The sequence below is a fragment of the Caretta caretta genome, chromosome 8 (genome assembly GCF_965140235.1).
Source record: "Caretta caretta isolate rCarCar2 chromosome 8, rCarCar1.hap1, whole genome shotgun sequence".
NCBI classification, from domain to species: domain Eukaryota; kingdom Metazoa; phylum Chordata; order Testudines; family Cheloniidae; genus Caretta; species Caretta caretta.
Window position 1 is genome coordinate 38362925 of NC_134213.1, and position 9056 is coordinate 38371980.

The following is a 9056-nucleotide window of genomic DNA, read 5'->3' on the forward strand; positions in this document are numbered from 1 at the left end:
TCAAGCCTTCCACCTCTTAATACGAAGTGAGCTTCCACTAGCCTTTCCTGAGAGGCCTCTGTGCCGTTTCATATATTTCAGGACAGCAGGAAGAGCACCAACCTGTTCTGAAAGTTTCATGTTTCCATTGTGCAATGCATTAAGAATTTCCATTACTTTCATTAAATTAATTCAGTGGCTTCTTGAGCTATTCCACTGCAATGTGTCTTTGTCGTGGACTGCTCAGGTGGGGAGTTGTAAGAGGACGCCCGCAGTCAGGTGGATTCTGACTGGAGAAGATCCGAATTGCCAAGCCACCATGTTTTTGTCGGCTGGTTTTAAGTTCAGCCATCTTCTAATCTAGAGAGAAAGTTCCTTAGGGCTTTTGAGTTGCTTTCTAGAGGCGAGGCATTGCTGGGGGAGCAGAGCTCTGGCTGTAGCGATCTGTCACAATATAGGGTCACTTGATGTCTACCCGATAATTTATATTTAGAAACACAGGTAGAGATTTTGCAAAATGTCTATTATTCACCAGGCATGAAGTAATGGTGTGGGGATATTTATTCAGAAATACGTCATATTACAAAATAAAACGAGCACCCAGCCTGGGCAAAAGGGAAAATGTTCCTTGAGTTTTCACATTCACTTCACTAACAATTACTGTCACAACACCTAACTTACATGTAGTTGTAGTTAGCAGGCCTATTATAGTTCATTGTGACTTGTTAGTTCCATTCTGTGTACAGTCATTAACTGTAAAGGGACTCACCAATGCATTTCGTAAAATAAGGTGGAAAGTTTTCAAATGAAAGTGTACTTTAAAACCCGAACAAGAATGATGTTTTACTTTTTCTTTTACTGAACACCTGAAAGATGGAAAGCCTTTAACTTTCTGCATTCAGATAAGTATAAAAACCATATTATATATTTCCAGTTAGCTGATGCATATTTCCTCTTTGCAAAAGACAAAACAAGTATGAGAGATCATTAATTTAAATACTAACTTAGCTAACACTAATATTGGGGGCGGAGACCAGGCTACAAGAATCTCACCTCAGGGACGGCAAAAAAATTAGACGCCATGTACTACAACCCACAGTATCAGCATTGCTCCAGACTTTTAACGATTATTCCTTCTGAAATTAAGTTCCGATGACAGGACAATCTACAAAAAATAGATTAGAGCCAATAATTAAGTATAGTTGATCAAAAGAGTCCTTATACCATAATGGGAGGGTGGAACGGGGAACAGGAAGGAATGATGATTAAATATAAGGAAAAGAAAGAGCTAGCAACAGACTTTATATGTACACCACAAGGTGTCGCTGTTGACTGAACGTACATTTTCATTGAAAGGAAAAAAGACAGCTCCTCCCACCGTATTCATAACAACATCTGCAGCAAATCAGAGACTGATCGGCATTGCAAAGGTTCAGTTCGAGTCGTGGAAGGCAAAGACGTGGCAGGATATATTAAAGCATATTTATTTTCAGGCAAAAACTTGGATTTTATTTGTTAGCCGGCTCTCTCCGCATTCGCAATGAATCTTCTCTGGGGAGACTCCCTGGTAACCGGGCAGCTGCTGCGGCTGGTTCTGCTACACACGGCCTGGGAGGTGGGCAGCGGCCAGGTCAGTTATTCCCTGCCGGAGGAATTCAAACAAGGCACCATTGTGGGCCGACTGGCCCAGGACCTGGGGCTGGAGGTGTCGGAGCTGGTGCCTCGGATGTCCCAGATGGTGTCCAAAGGCAGGGGAGACTATTTTGAGGTAAATTTTCAGAGCGGCGTTTTGTTTGTTAAGTCGCCAGTAGACAGGGAAGAGGTGTGCTGCCAGAGCCCCCTGTGCGCCATTGACCTGGAGGTGATAGTGGACAAACCCCTGAGGATATTTCACGTGGAAGTGGAGATACAGGATATAAATGACAATGCTCCTGTTTTCTCGGTAAACGAAGAAAAACTGAGTATAGCAGAATCACTGACGCTTCCAGGTTCGCGTTTCCCACTAGAGGGCGCATCTGATGCAGATTTTGGTACAAACTCGCTGCTAACCTATAAACTCAGCCCAAGTGAATATTTCACCATAAAGGTGCAAACTAATGAAGAGCAAAGTAAATCTTTAATCCTTGTTTTACAGCAATCTCTGGACAGAGAGGAAACTCCTGAGCATCGTTTATTGTTCACCGCCACTGACAGGGGCAAACCGGAGCTGACGGGCACAGTTCAGCTGGTGATCACTGTGCTGGATGTGAATGATAACGCCCCTTCTTTTCATCAATCTAGTTATAAGGTTCGATTGTTAGAAAATACAGCTGATGGATCAATGGTAATTAAAGTGAACGCAACCGACTTAGATGAGGGAATTAATAAGGATATTTTATATACACTCCGCGGTGTTACTCAACCCAATGTAAGTGCCACGTTTAGAATAGATTCAAATACTGGAGAGATCAGAGTAAATGGAGAACTGGATTTCGAAAACACTAAATTACATGAAGTTCGAGTAGAGGCCACCGACAAAGGTAATTTCCCATTATCTGGGCACTGCAGTGTTTTCGTAGAAGTGTTAGACGTGAACGATAACGCCCCTGAGTTAACAATAACGTCTCACTCTCTGCCGGTGCCGGAGGACGCTCCCCCGGGGACAGTGGTGGCTCTTATTAGCGTCTCCGACCGGCACTCGGGAGACAACGGCAAAGTCACCTGCTCCATCCCCCGGACCTGCCCTTTCAGCTCGTCTCCACCTTTAAAAATTATCACTCGCTGGTGCTGGCAGAGGCCGTGGATCGGGAGCGAGTGTCTGAATATAAGATCCTGGTGACAGCCAGAGACGAAGGGGCCCCGTCTCTCTCGGCCAGCAGCAGCATTTTGGTGCCGATCGCGGATGTGAACGGTAACGCCCCTGCTTTCCCTCAGCCCGTGTACACGGTGTTTGTGAAGGAAAACAACCGTCCCGGGGCCCATCTCTTGAGCGTGTCGGCGTCGGACCCGGACGTGCGGGAAAACGCCTTTGTGAGCTACTCGGTGGTGGAGCGCAGTGTGGGAGAGCAGCAGCCCGTGTCCAGCTACATCTCGGTGCACTCGGAGAGCGGGCACATCTATGGGCTGCAGCCCTTTGACTACGACGAGCTGCAAGTGCTGCAGTTCCAGGTGAGCGCGAGGGACGCCGGGTTCCCCTCCTTGTGCGGGAACGTGACCGTGCAGCTCTTCGTCCTGGATGAAAATGACAACGCGCCGGCAGTGTCCCCGCCTGGCTCCGGCCGCGGCTCGCCAGGGCCCGAGCTGGTTCCGCTGTCGGCCGGCGCAGGGCACGTGGTGGGCAAGGTCCGAGCGGTGGATGCGGATTCCGGCTACAACGCGTGGCTTCGCTACGAAGTGCAGGAGGCCGGGGCTGCGGGGCCTTTCCGGGTGGGTGTGTACAGCGGGGAGATCAGCACCACGCGGGCCTTGGAGGAGGCGGACGGCCCCAGCCAGAGACTCGTGATCCTGGTGAAGGACCATGGGGAGCCGGCGCTGTCAGCGACAGCCACAGTCAGCCTGTCCCTGGTGGAGAGTCCGCAGGCTGTGAAATGGGACTCGAGGCAAAGGGTCGGGAGCGAAGGGCCCTTGGTCGACATGAACGTGTCTTTAATGATCGCCATTTGCTCGTTGTCCGGGCTGTTTGTGCTGGTGATTGTCGTGTACGTTGGCCTGAGATGCCACCCGGGTCCGGAAGTGATGTGCGGTCCTGGGAAAGCCACCGTGGTGTGCTCGAGCGAGGTGGGGAGTTGGTCCTATTCGCAGCGCCAGAGCCGGAAGCTGTGTGTCTGGGAAGTCACCGCCAAGAATGACCTGATGGTTTTCAGTCCCAACTGCTCTAATTGGGCAGAGAAAAGTGGGACAGTGAAGGAACAGGAGTTGGCACCAAATTCATCTGGCCAGGTGAGTTTCATGAATCTGTTCTATAATTATTACGTATTCAAATATTTTGAGATCTAAATGTGGGTTGACAGGATTGTTTTCCATTAAAATGTAATAGAAATAAATTAAACCCGATTGTATTGCTTTAGAAGAGATGTTTATGAGGACAGTTTATATATTTTAATTGCAGTGGTAGTTTATTTTTGGGAATGAAATGGTAGTGATATGTCTGCTGTATCAGAGCAATTGCCCTTCAGTTTGGTATCTTGTGTGTGACGGTGACCAGTTAGGGATGCTTCTGTGGAAAGTTCAGGGATCTCCAGAATGGACAATTATGGGATAACCTGAGTATATGTGAAACTCAGTGCTAACCTCTGGCATGTAGCTTTTGGCTTATGTTCACAAACATTAGGTTTGATATCCCTTTTTTTGTATTATATTATATCTAAAGTAACTGGCTTTAAATTATCTAGATGACATCTAATCTTTTTTGTTTCCCAGTAAACTCTGGGTCTTGTAATGTGTCCTGGCAGAGAGTTCCACAGGTGGATAGATCATGGTGCAAAAATATGCTTCCTTTTTTTAGTTTACAATTAATTCCTCCTCAGTTTTATTGAAGGCCCCCCCCCAATTCTTATATGAGGAGAAATGGGGAACTAGAGTATTTCCCTGACTTCCTCTGTGTCATTCATTATGTTATATGCTTTTATAATTTCCGCTCTCACTCATCTCTTCTCTAAACAGCTCGGCCATATAAAACTGAATTGCCTGACGCTTAAAGTAACCCCATGGTCTACTCCCCCACATGCTCCAGTGAATGCTACTACCATTGCTCCAGGGGCAGGACTGGAGCAGGAGGAAATCCTAGCAAACTATATTAGGATTAACAACGAGGAGCACTTTAGAGACTAACAAATTTATTTGGGCATAAGCTTTCATGGGCTTTTGTGGGCTCTAACCCACTTCATCAGATGCATGAAGTGAAAAATACAGTAGGTATGTATAAATATACAGCACATTAAAAGATGGGAGTTGCCTTGCGAAGTCGGGGGGGGGGGGGGTCAGTGCTAACGAGGCCAATTCATTCAGGGTGGATGTGGCCCATTCCCAACAGTTGACAAGAAGGTGTGAGTATCAGAGGGAAAATTAGCATCCTAGCCACTATGGATATAGAAGCTCTCTACACCAACATTCCACACAGAGATGGACAACAAGCCATCAGGAACAATATCCCTGATAATATCATGGCAGACCTGGTGGCTGAGCTTTGTGACTTTGTCCTCACCCACTGTTTCAGATTTGGGGATGATTTATACCTTCAAGTCAGTGGCACTGCTATGGGTACCCACATGGCCCCACAGTATGCCAACATTTTTATGGCTGACTTAGAACAGTGCTTCCTCAGCTCTCATCCCCTAGCACCCTTACTCTACTTGCTCTACTCTACATTGATGACATCTTCATCATCTGGACCCATGGGAAGGAGGCTCTTGAGGAATTCCACCAGGATTTCAACAATTTCCACCCCACCATCAACCTCAGCCTGGACCTGTCCACACAAGAGATTCACTTCCTGGACACTACAGTGCAAATAAGCGATGGTCACATAAACACCACCCTATACCGGAAACCTACTGTCCACTATACTTACCTACAGGCCTCCAGCTTTCATCCAGACCACATGCCACGATCCACTCTCTACAGCCAAGCCCTAAAATACAACTGCATTTGCTCCAATCCCTCAGACAGAGACAAACACCTACAGGATCTCTATCAAGCATTCTTAAAACTACAATACCCACAAGGGGAAGTGAAGAAATAGATTGACAGAGCCAGAAGGGTACCCAGAAGTCACGTACTACAGGACAGGCCCAACAAAGAAAGTAACAGAATGCCACTAGCCATCACCTACAGCCCCCAACTAAAACCTCTCCAACACATCATCAAGGATCTACAACCTATCCTATCACTCTCACAGACCTTGGGAAGCAGGCCAGTCCTCGCTTACAGACAGCCTCCCAACCTGAAGCAAATACTCACCAGCAACTACACACCACACAACAGAAACACTAACCCAGGAACCAATCCCTGCAACAAACCCCGTTGCCATCTCTGTCCGCATATCTATTCAAGGAAAACCATCATAGGACCTAACCACATCAGCCACACCATCAGGGGCTCGTTCACCTGCACATCTACCAATGTGATATATGCCATCATGTGCCAGCAATGCCCCTCTGCCATGTACATTGACCAAACCGGACAGTCTCTATGCAAAAGAATAAATGAACATAAATCAGACATCAAGAATTGTAACATTCAAAAACCAGTAGAAGAGCACTTCAATCTCCCTGGACACTCAATAACAGACTTAAAAGTGGCCATTCTTCAACAAAAAACCTTCAAAAACAGACTTCAATGAGAAACTCTAGAACTGGAATTAATTTGCAAACTTGACACCATCAAATTAGGCCTGAATAAAGACTGGGAGCGGCTGGGTCCTTACAAAAATAAATTTTTCCTCTGTTGATATTCACCACTTATTGTCAACTGTTGGGAATGGGCCATGTCCACCCTGATTGAATTGGCCTCCTTAGCACTGACCCCCCACTTGGTAAGGCAACTCCCATCTTTTCATGTGCTGTATATTTATACCTGCCTACTGTATTTTTCACTCCATGCATCTGAGGAAGTGGGTTATAGCCCACGAAAGCTTATGACCAAATAAATTTGTTAGTCTCTAAGGTGCCAGAAGGACTCCTCATTGTTTTTGCTATACAGACTAACACGGCTACCCCTCTGAAACCTATATTAGGATTGAGTCTTGGGAGTGTAGTGAAGCATTTATCGAAAATGCTAAGGTAAATGGCATAGACTGTAAGGGCTGGACTCTGGAGGGACATAGCATCCCATGTCGTTTTGGTCAAGAAAAGTTTGATAAAGGAGGATGACAGACTTCTGGTAAAAGTGTAATTGGCTTTGGCTGAATTCCCTATAACTGTACCATTGGCCAAGGTCTACCCTGAATGCAAGAATTTTAAAGGAGATGTTAATATTGGAAATCTAGTTTCCCACTGATGTTTTAATTAGTAGTGATATTTTAGCCATGTCTAAGCAGGTTAATATCATGACTCGCATTGCTTTGCCAGAGTCTGTTCTTAGCATAAATGAGACTCACAAGGAATTTGTGGGGGCATAACATGCTGATCCTTCCCTGGACAAGGAGAGGGATAAGGCTCAGAATAATACCCCATCTGTGAAAGAAAAGGGCTGATATTTTTCTAGAAAGAGGCTTGTTGTACAAGGAGGCTCCCATAGGGAAAAATTGATGCCGTACTGAGGTTTACAAGTGGGTACTGGTGCTTGTTGAGCCTAGGATAGAGTTGCTGAAGCTAGCTCATGATTGTCCCTTTGCTGGACACTTAGGAGTGGAGACAACCTTGTGATAGGCTAAAACAGAATTTCTATTGAACTCACATTTTTGAGATGGTGAAAGATTACTGCAAGATTTTTGTTTTATGTCAAAAGAGTTAGAGGTTAAAGGGACCCTGTAAGACATCTGACCTGACCTTTGCCTATCATTAAGGTGGTGTTTGCCAGAGTATTTGTAGATATTATGGGACCCCTACCCAGACCTTCCAGAAATGGGAAAATATAAACTGATCGTTGTGGATTCTGCCAGCAGGTACCTGTAGCAGAGCGATAACTCACCGGTGCGGCACCTCCTGCTGGTTGTCTGGGAATTAGCTCTTTTCCAGTTTACGGAGCACCCTCTGCAGGCCAGTGTCTCACCTGCCGCTGGCCCCCTCGTCCCTCCCAGACCCTGGTGCCCCTTTACCTTGGAGTGCTGCCCCCTGGCAGTGCCCCCACACTCTGGGTCTCCCTTCCCAGGGGAACCCCCAACCCTCTATCCCCACCTTGCCTCAGTGGCTACTGCCAGTTATCATCTAGCCCCTACTCACTGGGGCAGACTGCAGTCTGTAAACCACTCATCATTCACAAGGGGGTAGGACCTGCTGCCTCTGCCTATTCCCAGGCTGCCCCTCTGCAGCCCCAGTACCTTTATGGGCCTTTACCAAGGCCTGCAGCCTGGGTGTTTACCAGGCTGGAGCGCCTCAGCTTCCTGTGCCCTTCCCCAGCACTGCTCCACCTCAAGTACCCTTCTCTCCTTCTCTTTCAAGAACTAAAGAGAGACTGGTTTAGCTCCTGTCTCACAGCCCTTCATAGGGCCAGCTGTGGCCTGACTGGGGCGTGGCCCAAGATGTGGCTTCCCCAATCAGCCTAGCCATTTTCTCTCAGCCCCAGGCCTCTCCAAGGGCTGGTTTTTAACCCCTTCTGAGCTGGTTTTGTAATGACCCAACCACTCCCAGTCTTTATTCAGGCCTAATCTGATGGTGTCCAGTTTGCAAATTACAGACTCCAACGTGAAACTGCAGAACTGGAATTAATCTGTAAACTGGACACCATCAGATTAGGCCTGAATAAAGACTGGGAGTGGTTGGGTCATTACAAAACCTAAACCTAATTTCTCTAATAGTAATTTCCCCTTACTGTTACTTACACCTTTTTGTCAGCTGTCTGAAATGGGCCACTCTCATTACCACTTCAACAGTTATTTTTCCTCCCTTGGTATCCTGCTGTCAATTGAATTGTCTCAATAGACTTACCTCACACTTGGTAAGGCAATTCACATCTTTTCATGTATTTATACCTGCTCCTGTATTTTCCACCCCATGCATCTGATGAAGTGGGTTCTAGCCCATGAAAGCTTATGCCCAAATAAATTGTTAGTCTCTAAGGTACCACAAGGACTCCTCGTTGTTTTTGCTGATACAGACTAACACGGCTATCACTCTGAAACCTGTCACAGAGCTCTTCTGTTTCCTGAAACCTGTGTGAACCCCTTATGCTTAAGGATCAATTCCACCAGGTATTTAGCTTGGACAATCTGCTTATCTTCTCCAGATCTGAGGAAAAGCTCTGTGAATCTCGAAAGCTTGTGCTTCCCACCAACATAAGTTGATCCAATAAAAGATACTACCTCACCTACCTTGTCTCTGTTATATATTCATCACTACTTTATTCCAGTCTGCAGTCAGATATATGTAAGATCCATATGCACCTGTTATAGAGACTTTCTATTTGCCAAAGTGAAAACAAGTATGATACACAATTAATTT

The 9056-nt window shown here is 46.3% G+C and overlaps 2 pseudogenes; both read left to right on the plus strand.

The window, feature by feature from the left end:
- LOC125641574 (protocadherin alpha-13-like) overlaps positions 1-9056 on the plus strand; it is a 174205-nt pseudogene that overhangs the window by 10336 nt on the left and 154813 nt on the right.
- Positions 1411-4788, plus strand: LOC142073050 (protocadherin alpha-13-like; annotated as a pseudogene).